This window comes from Pelodiscus sinensis, chromosome 3 (assembly GCF_052426305.1).
Source record: "Pelodiscus sinensis isolate ZL-2025 chromosome 3, ASM5242630v1, whole genome shotgun sequence".
In the NCBI taxonomy this organism is placed as follows: domain Eukaryota; kingdom Metazoa; phylum Chordata; order Testudines; family Trionychidae; genus Pelodiscus; species Pelodiscus sinensis.
Genome location: NC_143054.1, coordinates 122,331,451 through 122,346,100, shown reverse-complemented (window position 1 = coordinate 122,346,100; position 14,650 = coordinate 122,331,451). Strand labels below are relative to the sequence as shown.

General features: G+C 61.0%; 44 non-coding genes across 44 annotated transcripts; 22 read left to right on the top strand and 22 right to left on the bottom strand.

Annotated features, from left to right (window-relative positions):
• Positions 1–103: 103 nt before the first annotated feature.
• TRNAR-ACG (transfer RNA arginine (anticodon ACG)) lies at positions 104–176 on the bottom strand. Its single transcript has one exon. It is a non-coding gene; the product is annotated as a tRNA-Arg (tRNA).
• A 217-nt stretch (positions 177–393) lies between these two features.
• On the bottom strand, positions 394–466 carry TRNAV-CAC (transfer RNA valine (anticodon CAC)). The gene has a single exon. It is a non-coding gene; the product is annotated as a tRNA-Val (tRNA).
• Positions 467–605: 139 nt separating this feature from the next.
• Positions 606–676, top strand: TRNAG-GCC (transfer RNA glycine (anticodon GCC)). Its single transcript has one exon. It is a non-coding gene; the product is annotated as a tRNA-Gly (tRNA).
• An 81-nt stretch (positions 677–757) lies between these two features.
• On the top strand, positions 758–829 carry TRNAW-CCA (transfer RNA tryptophan (anticodon CCA)). Its single transcript has one exon. It is a non-coding gene; the product is annotated as a tRNA-Trp (tRNA).
• A 500-nt stretch (positions 830–1,329) lies between these two features.
• Positions 1,330–1,402, bottom strand: TRNAV-CAC (transfer RNA valine (anticodon CAC)). Its single transcript has one exon. It is a non-coding gene; the product is annotated as a tRNA-Val (tRNA).
• A 139-nt stretch (positions 1,403–1,541) lies between these two features.
• Positions 1,542–1,612, top strand: TRNAG-GCC (transfer RNA glycine (anticodon GCC)). Its single transcript has one exon. It is a non-coding gene; the product is annotated as a tRNA-Gly (tRNA).
• Positions 1,613–1,693: 81 nt separating this feature from the next.
• TRNAW-CCA (transfer RNA tryptophan (anticodon CCA)) lies at positions 1,694–1,765 on the top strand. The gene has a single exon. It is a non-coding gene; the product is annotated as a tRNA-Trp (tRNA).
• A 216-nt stretch (positions 1,766–1,981) lies between these two features.
• TRNAR-ACG (transfer RNA arginine (anticodon ACG)) lies at positions 1,982–2,054 on the bottom strand. Its single transcript has one exon. It is a non-coding gene; the product is annotated as a tRNA-Arg (tRNA).
• Positions 2,055–2,271: 217 nt separating this feature from the next.
• TRNAV-CAC (transfer RNA valine (anticodon CAC)) lies at positions 2,272–2,344 on the bottom strand. The gene has a single exon. It is a non-coding gene; the product is annotated as a tRNA-Val (tRNA).
• A 139-nt stretch (positions 2,345–2,483) lies between these two features.
• TRNAG-GCC (transfer RNA glycine (anticodon GCC)) lies at positions 2,484–2,554 on the top strand. The gene has a single exon. It is a non-coding gene; the product is annotated as a tRNA-Gly (tRNA).
• An 81-nt stretch (positions 2,555–2,635) lies between these two features.
• TRNAW-CCA (transfer RNA tryptophan (anticodon CCA)) lies at positions 2,636–2,707 on the top strand. Its single transcript has one exon. It is a non-coding gene; the product is annotated as a tRNA-Trp (tRNA).
• A 228-nt stretch (positions 2,708–2,935) lies between these two features.
• Positions 2,936–3,008, bottom strand: TRNAR-ACG (transfer RNA arginine (anticodon ACG)). The gene has a single exon. It is a non-coding gene; the product is annotated as a tRNA-Arg (tRNA).
• Positions 3,009–3,225: 217 nt separating this feature from the next.
• TRNAV-CAC (transfer RNA valine (anticodon CAC)) lies at positions 3,226–3,298 on the bottom strand. Its single transcript has one exon. It is a non-coding gene; the product is annotated as a tRNA-Val (tRNA).
• Positions 3,299–3,437: 139 nt separating this feature from the next.
• Positions 3,438–3,508, top strand: TRNAG-GCC (transfer RNA glycine (anticodon GCC)). The gene has a single exon. It is a non-coding gene; the product is annotated as a tRNA-Gly (tRNA).
• An 81-nt stretch (positions 3,509–3,589) lies between these two features.
• Positions 3,590–3,661, top strand: TRNAW-CCA (transfer RNA tryptophan (anticodon CCA)). Its single transcript has one exon. It is a non-coding gene; the product is annotated as a tRNA-Trp (tRNA).
• A 216-nt stretch (positions 3,662–3,877) lies between these two features.
• On the bottom strand, positions 3,878–3,950 carry TRNAR-ACG (transfer RNA arginine (anticodon ACG)). Its single transcript has one exon. It is a non-coding gene; the product is annotated as a tRNA-Arg (tRNA).
• A 217-nt stretch (positions 3,951–4,167) lies between these two features.
• On the bottom strand, positions 4,168–4,240 carry TRNAV-CAC (transfer RNA valine (anticodon CAC)). Its single transcript has one exon. It is a non-coding gene; the product is annotated as a tRNA-Val (tRNA).
• Positions 4,241–4,379: 139 nt separating this feature from the next.
• Positions 4,380–4,450, top strand: TRNAG-GCC (transfer RNA glycine (anticodon GCC)). The gene has a single exon. It is a non-coding gene; the product is annotated as a tRNA-Gly (tRNA).
• Positions 4,451–4,531: 81 nt separating this feature from the next.
• TRNAW-CCA (transfer RNA tryptophan (anticodon CCA)) lies at positions 4,532–4,603 on the top strand. The gene has a single exon. It is a non-coding gene; the product is annotated as a tRNA-Trp (tRNA).
• Positions 4,604–4,819: 216 nt separating this feature from the next.
• On the bottom strand, positions 4,820–4,892 carry TRNAR-ACG (transfer RNA arginine (anticodon ACG)). The gene has a single exon. It is a non-coding gene; the product is annotated as a tRNA-Arg (tRNA).
• A 217-nt stretch (positions 4,893–5,109) lies between these two features.
• Positions 5,110–5,182, bottom strand: TRNAV-CAC (transfer RNA valine (anticodon CAC)). The gene has a single exon. It is a non-coding gene; the product is annotated as a tRNA-Val (tRNA).
• A 139-nt stretch (positions 5,183–5,321) lies between these two features.
• TRNAG-GCC (transfer RNA glycine (anticodon GCC)) lies at positions 5,322–5,392 on the top strand. Its single transcript has one exon. It is a non-coding gene; the product is annotated as a tRNA-Gly (tRNA).
• An 81-nt stretch (positions 5,393–5,473) lies between these two features.
• TRNAW-CCA (transfer RNA tryptophan (anticodon CCA)) lies at positions 5,474–5,545 on the top strand. Its single transcript has one exon. It is a non-coding gene; the product is annotated as a tRNA-Trp (tRNA).
• Positions 5,546–5,761: 216 nt separating this feature from the next.
• Positions 5,762–5,834, bottom strand: TRNAR-ACG (transfer RNA arginine (anticodon ACG)). The gene has a single exon. It is a non-coding gene; the product is annotated as a tRNA-Arg (tRNA).
• A 217-nt stretch (positions 5,835–6,051) lies between these two features.
• On the bottom strand, positions 6,052–6,124 carry TRNAV-CAC (transfer RNA valine (anticodon CAC)). Its single transcript has one exon. It is a non-coding gene; the product is annotated as a tRNA-Val (tRNA).
• Positions 6,125–6,263: 139 nt separating this feature from the next.
• On the top strand, positions 6,264–6,334 carry TRNAG-GCC (transfer RNA glycine (anticodon GCC)). The gene has a single exon. It is a non-coding gene; the product is annotated as a tRNA-Gly (tRNA).
• Positions 6,335–6,415: 81 nt separating this feature from the next.
• On the top strand, positions 6,416–6,487 carry TRNAW-CCA (transfer RNA tryptophan (anticodon CCA)). The gene has a single exon. It is a non-coding gene; the product is annotated as a tRNA-Trp (tRNA).
• Positions 6,488–6,703: 216 nt separating this feature from the next.
• TRNAR-ACG (transfer RNA arginine (anticodon ACG)) lies at positions 6,704–6,776 on the bottom strand. The gene has a single exon. It is a non-coding gene; the product is annotated as a tRNA-Arg (tRNA).
• A 217-nt stretch (positions 6,777–6,993) lies between these two features.
• On the bottom strand, positions 6,994–7,066 carry TRNAV-CAC (transfer RNA valine (anticodon CAC)). Its single transcript has one exon. It is a non-coding gene; the product is annotated as a tRNA-Val (tRNA).
• Positions 7,067–7,205: 139 nt separating this feature from the next.
• Positions 7,206–7,276, top strand: TRNAG-GCC (transfer RNA glycine (anticodon GCC)). Its single transcript has one exon. It is a non-coding gene; the product is annotated as a tRNA-Gly (tRNA).
• Positions 7,277–7,357: 81 nt separating this feature from the next.
• On the top strand, positions 7,358–7,429 carry TRNAW-CCA (transfer RNA tryptophan (anticodon CCA)). The gene has a single exon. It is a non-coding gene; the product is annotated as a tRNA-Trp (tRNA).
• Positions 7,430–7,639: 210 nt separating this feature from the next.
• Positions 7,640–7,712, bottom strand: TRNAR-ACG (transfer RNA arginine (anticodon ACG)). Its single transcript has one exon. It is a non-coding gene; the product is annotated as a tRNA-Arg (tRNA).
• A 217-nt stretch (positions 7,713–7,929) lies between these two features.
• On the bottom strand, positions 7,930–8,002 carry TRNAV-CAC (transfer RNA valine (anticodon CAC)). Its single transcript has one exon. It is a non-coding gene; the product is annotated as a tRNA-Val (tRNA).
• A 139-nt stretch (positions 8,003–8,141) lies between these two features.
• On the top strand, positions 8,142–8,212 carry TRNAG-GCC (transfer RNA glycine (anticodon GCC)). The gene has a single exon. It is a non-coding gene; the product is annotated as a tRNA-Gly (tRNA).
• Positions 8,213–8,293: 81 nt separating this feature from the next.
• Positions 8,294–8,365, top strand: TRNAW-CCA (transfer RNA tryptophan (anticodon CCA)). The gene has a single exon. It is a non-coding gene; the product is annotated as a tRNA-Trp (tRNA).
• Positions 8,366–8,580: 215 nt separating this feature from the next.
• Positions 8,581–8,653, bottom strand: TRNAR-ACG (transfer RNA arginine (anticodon ACG)). Its single transcript has one exon. It is a non-coding gene; the product is annotated as a tRNA-Arg (tRNA).
• Positions 8,654–8,870: 217 nt separating this feature from the next.
• Positions 8,871–8,943, bottom strand: TRNAV-CAC (transfer RNA valine (anticodon CAC)). The gene has a single exon. It is a non-coding gene; the product is annotated as a tRNA-Val (tRNA).
• A 139-nt stretch (positions 8,944–9,082) lies between these two features.
• TRNAG-GCC (transfer RNA glycine (anticodon GCC)) lies at positions 9,083–9,153 on the top strand. Its single transcript has one exon. It is a non-coding gene; the product is annotated as a tRNA-Gly (tRNA).
• Positions 9,154–9,234: 81 nt separating this feature from the next.
• On the top strand, positions 9,235–9,306 carry TRNAW-CCA (transfer RNA tryptophan (anticodon CCA)). Its single transcript has one exon. It is a non-coding gene; the product is annotated as a tRNA-Trp (tRNA).
• Positions 9,307–9,528: 222 nt separating this feature from the next.
• On the bottom strand, positions 9,529–9,601 carry TRNAR-ACG (transfer RNA arginine (anticodon ACG)). The gene has a single exon. It is a non-coding gene; the product is annotated as a tRNA-Arg (tRNA).
• A 429-nt stretch (positions 9,602–10,030) lies between these two features.
• Positions 10,031–10,101, top strand: TRNAG-GCC (transfer RNA glycine (anticodon GCC)). Its single transcript has one exon. It is a non-coding gene; the product is annotated as a tRNA-Gly (tRNA).
• An 81-nt stretch (positions 10,102–10,182) lies between these two features.
• On the top strand, positions 10,183–10,254 carry TRNAW-CCA (transfer RNA tryptophan (anticodon CCA)). Its single transcript has one exon. It is a non-coding gene; the product is annotated as a tRNA-Trp (tRNA).
• Positions 10,255–10,470: 216 nt separating this feature from the next.
• Positions 10,471–10,543, bottom strand: TRNAR-ACG (transfer RNA arginine (anticodon ACG)). The gene has a single exon. It is a non-coding gene; the product is annotated as a tRNA-Arg (tRNA).
• A 217-nt stretch (positions 10,544–10,760) lies between these two features.
• On the bottom strand, positions 10,761–10,833 carry TRNAV-CAC (transfer RNA valine (anticodon CAC)). The gene has a single exon. It is a non-coding gene; the product is annotated as a tRNA-Val (tRNA).
• Between the last annotated feature and the right edge of the window lie 3,817 nt (positions 10,834–14,650).

The following is a 14,650-nucleotide window of genomic DNA, read 5'->3' as shown; positions in this document are numbered from 1 at the left end:
CGGGGGAAGGAGAACAAAGAAGGGGAGGAAAGGGAAAGGGAAAGGGAAAGGGAAAGGGAAAGAAAAAAAAAAAGCACCCGCATCCCGGAAGGTGCCGTCACCACAAGCCAGGCAGGAGTCGAACCTGCAATCTCCTGATCCGTAGTCAGGCGCGTTATCCGTTGCGCCACTGGCCCACGCCTCCAGGTGAGGCGCGGGGGGGGCCGGCGCCAGGACCGAGGGTGCTGCCCGCCCGGGCTTCTTTCTCCCAGCAGCACCGAAGAGAACGGCGGACAAAAGGCTGCCGTAGGCCCAGAGCAGCGAGCGAGAGGGCACGAGCGCACGCCCAGGCGGCGAGCAGCTGCCCACTTGTGCAAGCCTGCGTTTTTCCAGGCCCCACGGCAAAAGGAGGCCTGTTTCTGCCTGGTTTCGAACCAGGGACCTTTCGCGTGTGAAGCGAACGTGATAACCACTACACTACAGAAACCCAGGGCCCGACACGGCCACTGAGGGGCCTGCCGGAGAGGCCCCCTTTGGCTGGCAGGCCGCCGCCGCCTCGGGCCCTGGCAGGTGGCCGCACGGCCGAGAGCACAGGCTCCGCTCGAAGGCCGGTTCCTCCCAGCAAGGCATTGGTGGTTCAGTGGTAGAATTCTCGCCCGCCACGCGGGAGGCCCGTGTTCGATTCACGGCCAATGCAGCCCCTTCTTTTTCCGCCGCGGCTCCTTCCCGGCCCCGCTGCCCGCCCTCGCAGCACCAAGAGCTGCAGGGCCTGCCGGCTGGCCTCGTGGCGCAACGGCAGCGCGTCTGACTCCAGATCAGAAGGCTATGTGTTCAAATCACATCGGGGTCAGGCGGGCGAAAAGTTTGGCGGGCGAGGAGGCCCGGTCACGGAAATGGAGCGGCGCTGAAAGCCGCGGCCAGTGTTCCTCTTGGCCCCGTGGGGCACGCGCTTTTCCTGGCCGCCGGGGGAAGGAGAACAAAGAAGGGGAGGAAAGGGAAAGGGAAAGGGAAAGGGAAAGAAAAAAAAAAAGCACCCGCATCCCGGAAGGTGCCGTCACCACAAGCCAGGCAGGAGTCAAACCTGCAATCTCCTGATCCGTAGTCAGGCGCGTTAGCCGTTGCGCCACTGGCCCACGCCTCCAGGTGAGGCGCGGGGGGGGCCGGCGCCAGGACCGAGGGTGCTGCCCGCCCGGGCTTCTTTCTCCCAGCAGCACCGAAGAGAACGGCGGACAAAAGGCTGCCGTAGGCCCAGAGCAGCGAGCGAGAGGGCACGAGCGCACGCCCAGGCGGCGAGCAGCTGCCCACTTGTGCAAGCCTGCGTTTTTCCAGGCCCCACGGCAAAAGGAGGCCTGTTTCTGCCTGGTTTCGAACCAGGGACCTTTCGCGTGTGAAGCGAACGTGATAACCACTACACTACAGAAACCCAGGGCCCGACACGGCCACTGAGGGGCCTGCCGGAGAGGCCCCCTTTGGCTGGCAGGCCGCCGCCGCCTCGGGCCCTGGCAGGTGGCCGCACGGCCGAGAGCACAGGCTCCGCTCGAAGTCCGGTTCCTCCCAGCAAGGCATTGGTGGTTCAGTGGTAGAATTCTCGCCCGCCACGCGGGAGGCCCGTGTTCGATTCACGGCCAATGCAGCCCCTTCTTTTTCCGCCGCGGCTCCTTCCCGGCCCCGCTGCCCGCCCTCGCAGCACCAAGAGCTGCAGGGCCTGCCGGCTGGCCTCGTGGCGCAACGGCAGCGCGTCTGACTCCAGATCAGAAGGCTATGTGTTCAAATCACATCGGGGTCAGGCGGGCGAAAAGTTTGGCGGGCGAGGAGGCCCGGTCACGGAAATGGAGCGGCGCTGAAAGCCGCGGCCAGTGTTCCTCTTGGCCCCGTGGGGCACGCGCTTTTCCTGGCCGCCGGGGGAAGGAGAACAAAGAAGGGGAGGAAAAGGAAAGGGAAAGGGAAAGGGAAAGGGAAAGAAAAAAAAAAAGCACCCGCATCCCGGAAGGTGCCGTCACCACAAGCCAGGCAGGAGTCGAACCTGCAATCTCCTGATCCGTAGTCAGGCGCGTTATCCGTTGCGCCACTGGCCCACACCTCCAGGTGAGGCGCGGGGGGGGCCGGCGCCAGGACCGAGGGTGCTGCCCGCCCGGGCTTCTTTCTCCCAGCAGCACCGAAGAGAACGGCGGACAAAAGGCTGCCGTAGGCCCAGAGCAGCGAGCGAGAGGGCACGAGCGCACGCCCAGGCGGCGAGCAGCTGCCCACTTGTGCAAGCCTGCGTTTTTCCAGGCCCCACGGCAAAAGGAGGCCTGTTTCTGCCTGGTTTCGAACCAGGGACCTTTCGCGTGTGAAGCGAACGTGATAACCACTACACTACAGAAACCCAGGGCCCGACACGGCCACTGAGGGGCCTGCCGGAGAGGCCCCCTTTGGCTGGCAGGCCGCCGCCGCCTCGGGCCCTGGCAGGTGGCCGCACGGCCGAGAGCACAGGCTCCGCTCGAAGGCCGGTTCCTCCCAGCAAGGCATTGGTGGTTCAGTGGTAGAATTCTCGCCCGCCACGCGGGAGGCCCGTGTTCGATTCACGGCCAATGCAGCCCCTTCTTTTTCCGCCGCGGCTCCTTCCCGGCCCCGCTGCCCGCCCTCGCAGCACCAAGAGCTGCAGGGCCTGCCGGCTGGCCTCGTGGCGCAACGGCAGCGCGTCTGACTCCAGATCAGAAGGCTATGTGTTCAAATCACATCGGGGTCAGGCGGGCGAAAAGTTTGGCGGGCGAGGAGGCCCGGTCACGGAAATGGAGCGGCGCTGAAAGCCGCGGCCAGTGTTCCTCTTGGCCCCGTGGGGCACGCGCTTTTCCTGGCCGCCGGGGGAAGGAGAACAAAGAAGGGGAGGAAAGGGAAAGGGAAAGGGAAAGGGAAAGGGAAAGGGAAAGGGAAAGAAAAAAAAAAAGCACCCGCATCCCGGAAGGTGCCGTCACCACAAGCCAGGCAGGAGTCGAACCTGCAATCTCCTGATCCGTAGTCAGGCGCGTTATCCGTTGCGCCACTGGCCCACGCCTCCAGGTGAGGCGCGGGGGGGGCCGGCGCCAGGACCGAGGGTGCTGCCCGCCCGGGCTTCTTTCTCCCAGCAGCACCGAAGAGAACGGCGGACAAAAGGCTGCCGTAGGCCCAGAGCAGCGAGCGAGAGGGCACGAGCGCACGCCCAGGCGGCGAGCAGCTGCCCACTTGTGCAAGCCTGCGTTTTTCCAGGCCCCACGGCAAAAGGAGGCCTGTTTCTGCCTGGTTTCGAACCAGGGACCTTTCGCGTGTGAAGCGAACGTGATAACCACTACACTACAGAAACCCAGGGCCCGACACGGCCACTGAGGGGCCTGCCGGAGAGGCCCCCTTTGGCTGGCAGGCCGCCGCCGCCTCGGGCCCTGGCAGGTGGCCGCACGGCCGAGAGCACAGGCTCCGCTCGAAGGCCGGTTCCTCCCAGCAAGGCATTGGTGGTTCAGTGGTAGAATTCTCGCCCGCCACGCGGGAGGCCCGTGTTCGATTCACGGCCAATGCAGCCCCTTCTTTTTCCGCCGCGGCTCCTTCCCGGCCCCGCTGCCCGCCCTCGCAGCACCAAGAGCTGCAGGGCCTGCCGGCTGGCCTCGTGGCGCAACGGCAGCGCGTCTGACTCCAGATCAGAAGGCTATGTGTTCAAATCACATCGGGGTCAGGCGGGCGAAAAGTTTGGCGGGCGAGGAGGCCCGGTCACGGAAATGGAGCAGCGCTGAAAGCCGCGGCCAGTGTTCCTCTTGGCCCCGTGGGGCACGCGCTTTTCCTGGCCGCCGGGGGAAGGAGAACAAAGAAGGGGAGGAAAGGGAAAGGGAAAGGGAAAGGGAAAGGGAAAGAAAAAAAAAAAGCACCCGCATCCCGGAAGGTGCCGTCACCACAAGCCAGGCAGGAGTCGAACCTGCAATCTCCTGATCCGTAGTCAGGCGCGTTATCCGTTGCGCCACTGGCCCACGCCTCCAGGTGAGGCGCGGGGGGGGCCGGCGCCAGGACCGAGGGTGCTGCCCGCCCGGGCTTCTTTCTCCCAGCAGCACCGAAGAGAACGGCGGACAAAAGGCTGCCGTAGGCCCAGAGCAGCGAGCGAGAGGGCACGAGCGCACGCCCAGGCGGCGAGCAGCTGCCCACTTGTGCAAGCCTGCGTTTTTCCAGGCCCCACGGCAAAAGGAGGCCTGTTTCTGCCTGGTTTCGAACCAGGGACCTTTCGCGTGTGAAGCGAACGTGATAACCACTACACTACAGAAACCCAGGGCCCGACACGGCCACTGAGGGGCCTGCCGGAGAGGCCCCCTTTGGCTGGCAGGCCGCCGCCGCCTCGGGCCCTGGCAGGTGGCCGCACGGCCGAGAGCACAGGCTCCGCTCGAAGGCCGGTTCCTCCCAGCAAGGCATTGGTGGTTCAGTGGTAGAATTCTCGCCCGCCACGCGGGAGGCCCGTGTTCGATTCACGGCCAATGCAGCCCCTTCTTTTTCCGCCGCGGCTCCTTCCCGGCCCCGCTGCCCGCCCTCGCAGCACCAAGAGCTGCAGGGCCTGCCGGCTGGCCTCGTGGCGCAACGGCAGCGCGTCTGACTCCAGATCAGAAGGCTATGTGTTCAAATCACATCGGGGTCAGGCGGGCGAAAAGTTTGGCGGGCGAGGAGGCCCGGTCACGGAAATGGAGCGGCGCTGAAAGCCGCGGCCAGTGTTCCTCTTGGCCCCGTGGGGCACGCGCTTTTCCTGGCCGCCGGGGGAAGGAGAACAAAGAAGGGGAGGAAAAGGAAAGGGAAAGGGAAAGGGAAAGGGAAAGAAAAAAAAAAAGCACCCGCATCCCGGAAGGTGCCGTCACCACAAGCCAGGCAGGAGTCGAACCTGCAATCTCCTGATCCGTAGTCAGGCGCGTTATCCGTTGCGCCACTGGCCCACGCCTCCAGGTGAGGCGCGGGGGGGGCCGGCGCCAGGACCGAGGGTGCTGCCCGCCCGGGCTTCTTTCTCCCAGCAGCACCGAAGAGAACGGCGGACAAAAGGCTGCCGTAGGCCCAGAGCAGCGAGCGAGAGGGCACGAGCGCACGCCCAGGCGGCGAGCAGCTGCCCACTTGTGCAAGCCTGCGTTTTTCCAGGCCCCACGGCAAAAGGAGGCCTGTTTCTGCCTGGTTTCGAACCAGGGACCTTTCGCGTGTGAAGCGAACGTGATAACCACTACACTACAGAAACCCAGGGCCCGACACGGCCACTGAGGGGCCTGCCGGAGAGGCCCCCTTTGGCTGGCAGGCCGCCGCCGCCTCGGGCCCTGGCAGGTGGCCGCACGGCCGAGAGCACAGGCTCCGCTCGAAGGCCGGTTCCTCCCAGCAAGGCATTGGTGGTTCAGTGGTAGAATTCTCGCCTGCCACGCGGGAGGCCCGTGTTCGATTCACGGCCAATGCAGCCCCTTCTTTTTCCGCCGCGGCTCCTTCCCGGCCCCGCTGCCCGCCCTCGCAGCACCAAGAGCTGCAGGGCCTGCCGGCTGGCCTCGTGGCGCAACGGCAGCGCGTCTGACTCCAGATCAGAAGGCTATGTGTTCAAATCACATCGGGGTCAGGCGGGCGAAAAGTTTGGCGGGCGAGGAGGCCCGGTCACGGAAATGGAGCGGCGCTGAAAGCCGCGGCCAGTGTTCCTCTTGGCCCCGTGGGGCACGCGCTTTTCCTGGCCGCCGGGGGAAGGAGAACAAAGAAGGGGAGGAAAAGGAAAGGGAAAGGGAAAGGGAAAGGGAAAGAAAAAAAAAAAGCACCCGCATCCCGGAAGGTGCCGTCACCACAAGCCAGGCAGGAGTCGAACCTGCAATCTCCTGATCCGTAGTCAGGCGCGTTATCCGTTGCGCCACTGGCCCACGCCTCCAGGTGAGGCGCGGGGGGGGCCGGCGCCAGGACCGAGGGTGCTGCCCGCCCGGGCTTCTTTCTCCCAGCAGCACCGAAGAGAACGGCGGACAAAAGGCTGCCGTAGGCCCAGAGCAGCGAGCGAGAGGGCACGAGCGCACGCCCAGGCGGCGAGCAGCTGCCCACTTGTGCAAGCCTGCGTTTTTCCAGGCCCCACGGCAAAAGGAGGCCTGTTTCTGCCTGGTTTCGAACCAGGGACCTTTCGCGTGTGAAGCAAACGTGATAACCACTACACTACAGAAACCCAGGGCCCGACACGGCCACTGAGGGGCCTGCCGGAGAGGCCCCCTTTGGCTGGCAGGCCGCCGCCGCCTCGGGCCCTGGCAGGTGGCCGCACGGCCGAGAGCACAGGCTCCGCTCGAAGGCCGGTTCCTCCCAGCAAGGCATTGGTGGTTCAGTGGTAGAATTCTCGCCCGCCACGCGGGAGGCCCGTGTTCGATTCACGGCCAATGCAGCCCCTTCTTTTTCCGCCGCGGCTCCTTCCCGGCCCCGCTGCCCGCCCTCGCAGCACCAAGAGCTGCAGGGCCTGCCGGCTGGCCTCGTGGCGCAACGGCAGCGCGTCTGACTCCAGATCAGAAGGCTATGTGTTCAAATCACATCGGGGTCAGGCGGGCGAAAAGTTTGGCGGGCGAGGAGGCCCGGTCACGGAAATGGAGCGGCGCTGAAAGCCGCGGCCAGTGTTCCTCTTGGCCCCGTGGGGCACGCGCTTTTCCTGGCCGCCGGGGGAAGGAGAACAAAGAAGGGGAGGAAAGGGAAAGGGAAAGGGAAAGGGAAAGGGAAAGAAAAAAAAAAAGCACCCGCATCCCGGAAGGTGCCGTCACCACAAGCCAGGCAGGAGTCGAACCTGCAATCTCCTGATCCGTAGTCAGGCGCGTTATCCGTTGCGCCACTGGCCCACGCCTCCAGGTGAGGCGCGGGGGGGGCCGGCGCCAGGACCGAGGGTGCTGCCCGCCCGGGCTTCTTTCTCCCAGCAGCACCGAAGAGAACGGCGGACAAAAGGCTGCCGTAGGCCCAGAGCAGCGAGCGAGAGGGCACGAGCGCACGCCCAGGCGGCGAGCAGCTGCCCACTTGTGCAAGCCTGCGTTTTTCCAGGCCCCACGGCAAAAGGAGGCCTGTTTCTGCCTGGTTTCGAACCAGGGACCTTTCGCGTGTGAAGCGAACGTGATAACCACTACACTACAGAAACCCAGGGCCCGACACGGCCACTGAGGGGCCTGCCGGAGAGGCCCCCTTTGGCTGGCAGGCCGCCGCCGCCTCGGGCCCTGGCAGGTGGCCGCACGGCCGAGAGCACAGGCTCCGCTCGAAGGCCGGTTCCTCCCAGCAAGGCATTGGTGGTTCAGTGGTAGAATTCTCGCCCGCCACGCGGGAGGCCCGTGTTCGATTCACGGCCAATGCAGCCCCTTCTTTTTCCGCCGCGGCTCCTTCCCGGCCCCGCTGCCCGCCCTCGCAGCACCAAGAGCTGCAGGGCCTGCCGGCTGGCCTCGTGGCGCAACGGCAGCGCGTCTGACTCCAGATCAGAAGGCTATGTGTTCAAATCACATCGGGGTCAGGCGGGCGAAAAGTTTGGCGGGCGAGGAGGCCCGGTCACGGAAATGGAGCGGCGCTGAAAGCCGCGGCCAGTGTTCCTCTTGGCCCCGTGGGGCACGCGCTTTTCCTGGCCGCCGGGGGAAGGAGAACAAAGAAGGGGAGGAAAGGGAAAGGGAAAGGGAAAGGGAAAGAAAAAAAAAAAGCACCCGCATCCCGGAAGGTGCCGTCACCACAAGCCAGGCAGGAGTCGAACCTGCAATCTCCTGATCCGTAGTCAGGCGCGTTATCCGTTGCGCCACTGGCCCACGCCTCCAGGTGAGGCGCGGGGGGGGCCGGCGCCAGGACCGAGGGTGCTGCCCGCCCGGGCTTCTTTCTCCCAGCAGCACCGAAGAGAACGGCGGACAAAAGGCTGCCGTAGGCCCAGAGCAGCGAGCGAGAGGGCACGAGCGCACGCCCAGGCGGCGAGCAGCTGCCCACTTGTGCAAGCCTGCGTTTTTCCAGGCCCCACGGCAAAAGGAGGCCTGTTTCTGCCTGGTTTCGAACCAGGGACCTTTCGCGTGTGAAGCGAACGTGATAACCACTACACTACAGAAACCCAGGGCCCGACACGGCCACTGAGGGGCCTGCCGGAGAGGCCCCCTTTGGCTGGCAGGCCGCCGCCGCCTCGGGCCCTGGCAGGTGGCCGCACGGCCGAGAGCACAGGCTCCGCTCGAAGGCCGGTTCCTCCCAGCAAGGCATTGGTGGTTCAGTGGTAGAATTCTCGCCCGCCACGCGGGAGGCCCGTGTTCGATTCACGGCCAATGCAGCCCCTTCTTTTTCCGCCGCGGCTCCTTCCCGGCCCCGCTGCCCGCCCTCGCAGCACCAAGAGCTGCAGGGCCTGCCGGCTGGCCTCGTGGCGCAACGGCAGCGCGTCTGACTCCAGATCAGAAGGCTATGTGTTCAAATCACATCGGGGTCAGGCGGGCGAAAAGTTTGGCGGGCGAGGAGGCCCGGTCACGGAAATGGAGCGGCGCTGAAAGCCGCGGCCAGTGTTCCTCTTGGCCCCGTGGGGCACGCGCTTTTCCTGGCCGCCGGGGGAAGGAGAACAAAGAAGGGGAGGAAAGGGAAAGGGAAAGGGAAAGGGAAAGGGAAAGAAAAAAAAAAGCACCCGCATCCCGGAAGGTGCCGTCACCACAAGCCAGGCAGGAGTCGAACCTGCAATCTCCTGATCCGTAGTCAGGCGCGTTATCCGTTGCGCCACTGGCCCACGCCTCCAGGTGAGGCGCGGGGGGGGCCGGCGCCAGGACCGAGGGTGCTGCCCGCCCGGGCTTCTTTCTCCCAGCAGCACCGAAGAGAACGGCGGACAAAAGGCTGCCGTAGGCCCAGAGCAGCGAGCGAGAGGGCACGAGCGCACGCCCAGGCGGCGAGCAGCTGCCCACTTGTGCAAGCCTGCGTTTTTCCAGGCCCCACGGCAAAAGGAGGCCTGTTTCTGCCTGGTTTCGAACCAGGGACCTTTCGCGTGTGAAGCGAACGTGATAACCACTACACTACAGAAACCCAGGGCCCGACACGGCCACTGAGGGGCCTGCCGGAGAGGCCCCCTTTGGCTGGCAGGCCGCCGCCGCCTCGGGCCCTGGCAGGTGGCCGCACGGCCGAGAGCACAGGCTCCGCTCGAAGGCCGGTTCCTCCCAGCAAGGCATTGGTGGTTCAGTGGTAGAATTCTCGCCCGCCACGCGGGAGGCCCGTGTTCGATTCACGGCCAATGCAGCCCCTTCTTTTTCCGCCGCGGCTCCTTCCCGGCCCCGCTGCCCGCCCTCGCAGCACCAAGAGCTGCAGGGCCTGCCGGCTGGCCTCGTGGCGCAACGGCAGCGCGTCTGACTCCAGATCAGAAGGCTATGTGTTCAAATCACATCGGGGTCAGGCGGGCGAAAAGTTTGGCGGGCGAGGAGGCCCGGTCACGGAAATGGAGCGGCGCTGAAAGCCGCGGCCAGTGTTCCTCTTGGCCCCGTGGGGCACGCGCTTTTCCTGGCCGCCGGGGGAAGGAGAACAAAGAAGGGGAGGAAAGGGAAAGGGAAAGGGAAAGGGAAAGGGAAAGGGAAAGAAAAAAAAAAAGCACCCGCATCCCGGAAGGTGCCGTCACCACAAGCCAGGCAGGAGTCGAACCTGCAATCTCCTGATCCGTAGTCAGGCGCGTTATCCGTTGCGCCACTGGCCCACGCCTCCAGGTGAGGCGCGGGGGGGGCCGGCGCCAGGACCGAGGGTGCTGCCCGCCCGGGCTTCTTTCTCCCAGCAGCACCGAAGAGAACGGCGGACAAAAGGCTGCCGTAGGCCCAGAGCAGCGAGCGAGAGGGCACGAGCGCACGCCCAGGCGGCGAGCAGCTGCCCACTTGTGCAAGCCTGCGTTTTTCCAGGCCCCACGGCAAAAGGAGGCCTGTTTCTGCCTGGTTTCGAACCAGGGACCTTTCGCGTGTGAAGCAAACGTGATAACCACTACACTACAGAAACCCAGGGCCCGACACGGCCACTGAGGGGCCTGCCGGAGAGGCCCCCTTTGGCTGGCAGGCCGCCGCCGCCTCGGGCCCTGGCAGGTGGCCGCACGGCCGAGAGCACAGGCTCCGCTCGAAGGCCGGTTCCTCCCAGCAAGGCATTGGTGGTTCAGTGGTAGAATTCTCGCCCGCCACGCGGGAGGCCCGTGTTCGATTCACGGCCAATGCAGCCCCTTCTTTTTCCGCCGCGGCTCCTTCCCGGCCCCGCTGCCCGCCCTCGCAGCACCAAGAGCTGCAGGGCCTGCCGGCTGGCCTCGTGGCGCAACGGCAGCGCGTCTGACTCCAGATCAGAAGGCTATGTGTTCAAATCACATCGGGGTCAGGCGGGCGAAAAGTTTGGCGGGCGAGGAGGCCCGGTCACGGAAATGGAGCGGCGCTGAAAGCCGCGGCCAGTGTTCCTCTTGGCCCCGTGGGGCACGCGCTTTTCCTGGCCGCCGGGGGAAGGAGAACAAAGAAGGGGAGGAAAAGGAAAGGGAAAGGGAAAGGGAAAGGGAAAGAAAAAAAAAAAGCACCCGCATCCCGGAAGGTGCCGTCACCACAAGCCAGGCAGGAGTCGAACCTGCAATCTCCTGATCCGTAGTCAGGCGCGTTATCCGTTGCGCCACTGGCCCACGCCTCCAGGTGAGGCGCGGGGGGGGCCGGCGCCAGGACCGAGGGTGCTGCCCGCCCGGGCTTCTTTCTCCCAGCAGCACCGAAGAGAACGGCGGACAAAAGGCTGCCGTAGGCCCAGAGCAGCGAGCGAGAGGGCACGAGCGCACGCCCAGGCGGCGAGCAGCTGCCCACTTGTGCAAGCCTGCGTTTTTCCAGGCCCCACGGCAAAAGGAGGCCTGTTTCTGCCTGGTTTCGAACCAGGGACCTTTCGCGTGTGAAGCGAACGTGATAACCACTACACTACAGAAACCCAGGGCCCGACACGGCCACTGAGGGGCCTGCCGGAGAGGCCCCCTTTGGCTGGCAGGCCGCCGCCGCCTCGGGCCCTGGCAGGTGGCCGCACGGCCGAGAGCACAGGCTCCGCTCGAAGGCCGGTTCCTCCCAGCAAGGCATTACTCCCCAGTGCTTCCTGGTGCTTAGGCTGCTGAGAGGGGCCTTGCCCAACCCCATGGGGGTTGTCCCCTCTCGGGCGGCGTTGACAACCCCTTGCAGAGGACGGGCCCACTGCTCAACTGACAACGGAGGGAAGGTAGTGAGGCTAATAAGATCATGCGCCGCCTCAAAAGTGTCCAGCGTGGAGGGCCGGTGCGAGGGTAGTTGCCCTGGAGTGGATGAACATCCCGCTCACTTACACCACACCACGGTAGATGAGGACGTGTGCACCAGAGACTCGGAACTACAGTGTAGGCCCGACTTGGACTTCCGGCTCGGAGACCTACCACGGGATGTTCTTGACCTCTTCGGTGCTGGGGAATGAGACCGGTGCCGAGCCCTTGACACCGAGGCTTGGTCTCGAGATGGGGCATTGCGCGTGGACACTGGTGCACTGCGCACCGCAGAGTGTCCAGCCGGTGCCGGCTGTAAAGGCGCCTCCATGAGAAGTTTTAGACAAGAGTCTCTCTCCCTCTTAGTGTGCGGCTTAAATGACTTGCAGATTTTACAGGTATCTGTAAGGTGGCCCTCACCCAGACACTTCAGACAACTGTCGTGAGGGTCTCTTTTGGGCATAAACTTTGCACAGACAGCGCACGCCTTAAAGCCTTGTGGCCCTGGCATTCCTCACCCCCGAAGGGGGAGAGAAAAACAAAGAGACACTAACTATCTAACTAATTGAACTATTTAGAACTATCTACAATGCTAAGAGAAATGGGAACCATTAACTGAGCTAACAGAGAGACACGCTCCAACGACCGTCACGGGCAGTAAGAAGGAACTGAGGTGGGGAAGTGCCAGCAGAGGTTCTTATGCCCCGCCATGGCGGCACCACTCCAGGGGGCTCCCTGCTGGCGCTACGGGTACTGCTAGAGAAAACGCTCCGGAAAACGCGGTGCACGCGGTGTGCACACCTAATTCGAATGGACATGAGCAACCACTCGAAGAAGAGTCTAATTTCCCACACTCCTTAACCACTGAGATGTTCTACTTAGAGGGCAGGCCCCCTCTTTGGGATTTTGTGAAACTGCAAAAGGTCTTGGTTTTATCCAGATGTGAAACAATTTTTAAAAACCCAGGGCTACATCTACACTGGCAGCTTATTGAGGAAGAACAGCCATTCTTCTGCAAAAGCTTGCCACCTGTCTACACTGCATGAGCTTTCTTCCAGAAGTAAATTTACAGTATAGCATTGTAAAACAGGGCTTCTTCCAGAAGAGTTATTCCTCTCCCCATGAGGAATAAGCCCTCTTGCGCAAGAGCTCTTCCAGAAGAGGCCAGTGTAGACAGACAACATGAATTTCTTGCGCAAGAAGCCCCTATGGTTAAAATGGCCATCGGAGCTTTCTTGCGCAAGAGAGTGTCTACACTGCCATGGATGCTCTTGCGCAAAAGCACATGGCAGTGTAGACGCTCTCTTGTGAAAGAGTTTTTGCACAAGAACTCATCTGCAAAAGAGTTCTTGTGCAAGAAGCTGCCAGTGTAGACATAGCCCTATGTGACGGACCGGGCCGTGTCTGGGCACAGCTGAGGGCGTCCGCTCAGGGCGAATTGCTCAAATCCGGGGCTCCTTACAGCCCCCCCTGACTGGTGACCTCTCCAAATAGGCCACAAACCAGTCTCACAGAGCGCTTCAGCTGCTTGCCTGAAGCCTCACGAGCAAAACCCCTCCGACACCCCAGCAATATCCGTGCCCCAGATGGCCCCGGGCCTCATACACAGGTGGGGGGTCCTAGCACCCAATCCCACCTACCTCGAACAAGTTCTGTCCGGTTCCAAGAAACCAGCCACAGATCCCTGGTCAATTTACCCTCTGGACCTTACCCACAAATCACGCTGGGCCAATCCTTTAGAATCTATATCTAAAGGTTTATTATTACAAGAAAGAAAAGCCTGAGAGTAAGGTTATTAAAGTACAGTACGTTACATGCACCGAATCTCCCAGTCCTCGATGCAGGCTCTAGCAGAGATGTTGCAGCTGCTGGTTTAAAAGTTCTTATTGCACATCCTACGATCAGGATGGGTTCACAGGTCTTCCGGGCTCTTCGATCCCTGCAATGCTGCCTCTGGGATGAAGTGCTGAGCTGAGAACAAAATGGCATCGACCACATGGCCTCTTTTATCCCCTTCCTGGCCTCTTCTTGTATGCAGCAAGTGACCTGGTCAGAGGCCAATCTCTATGTTCCCTGCTGGCTGCCCTCAGGTGACAAATCCCATTCTTTGGGTGTGTCCATAGCCTATTGAGAGCCATTGTTCCACAGGGCTTTGCTACTCAGCCTGTCCATAGCCATGCTTAACCACATTCAGAGAAATATTCAGCTTCCACACAGATTACAGATTCCTACCTACACACACAGACATTATATACTCACATAAGTAGCGTACATAAGATTAACAAACAATAAGCTCCCATTCAATACCCCACATGGCTCCCTTTCATACCAATTTCTGGGGCCAGCACCCCCACCTAGGGGTGCAGCAGCGATCTGGCTGCTTCCCTCCAATTCAGTAATGTGACACCCTATATTTCTGCAGGATGGGAAAACTGTTTCCCTCCTAGCCCCATTTATAAGATTCATATTTTTGCAACTATGTCTTTGGGTTCTCATTTAATAAATAACTGCTCAAGGTGACAAACTGTCTTTCCAACCCCTGCTGTTAATCCCCAAGAAAAGTATGTTGGGAGCCCTGGTATATAAACCAGACTGTTCTTTGTATACAAAAGATGTGCTCTAGGCTAGGTTACCTTCTTAAAATCAACACAAAAAACAATGAGCAGCAAGCAGATCCAGCTCCCACAGCTGTGAAGAGTGAGTTTTCCAGCTTTATGACAGTACTGGTAAAGAGACTGGCCAGAACATTCTGTATTAGTCACGCACCCATCCCTTTCAGTCTCACTAGAACTAAATGGGCCAGAACAAGCTGCTGATGCTGCCAACTTTCAGACAAATGGGTTATCACGGTTTAGAACCACAAAATTAAATGTGTAACTTCAAGTGCGGAGAGAGCCCTAGGCATCAGTTAGGGATCAGGATTGCCTTCCAGGACATAAAACATGTGCTGTTTAGTTCAATGTTCCACATTCCTTTGTTTTGCTTTTCGTTACACATTTAATACGCTCTGCCCCAAGCCCCAGGCATTTGGAGAAATTATCTTGCCAACAATGGGTTTGAGTGTTTATCCCAATTTTCTCAGTCACCGTCAGTTAACTGATCTGAATATTCTCCCAGAAAAGGTAGGTACAGTTTCAAAATGCAAATTATAAAATACATGAACAGTTCTATTGTAGAATAGCAAAGTAATTCAAACACTGTGTAATGAAAAGTCAAACCGATCTTGACAACTCTGTAATAGACACATAATAGAGATATTAATCAAAATAGTGCAGCCCTAATTCAGGAAAGCACTTAATTCTTACTGACTTCAAAGGGATTTCAGCATATGCTTAATTTTTTACCAAGTGTGTGATTTTTCAAAAGCACATAAGTGATTTAGGAGCACAACGATACATGTTCCTAAACTACTTAGGGTATATTCACACTGCAATGTTATTTCAGGATACCGGAGTATCCTATCCCATGTAAACCTCATTCCACAAGGAGTAAGGGGCATTTCAGAATAGACTTTATTTCAGT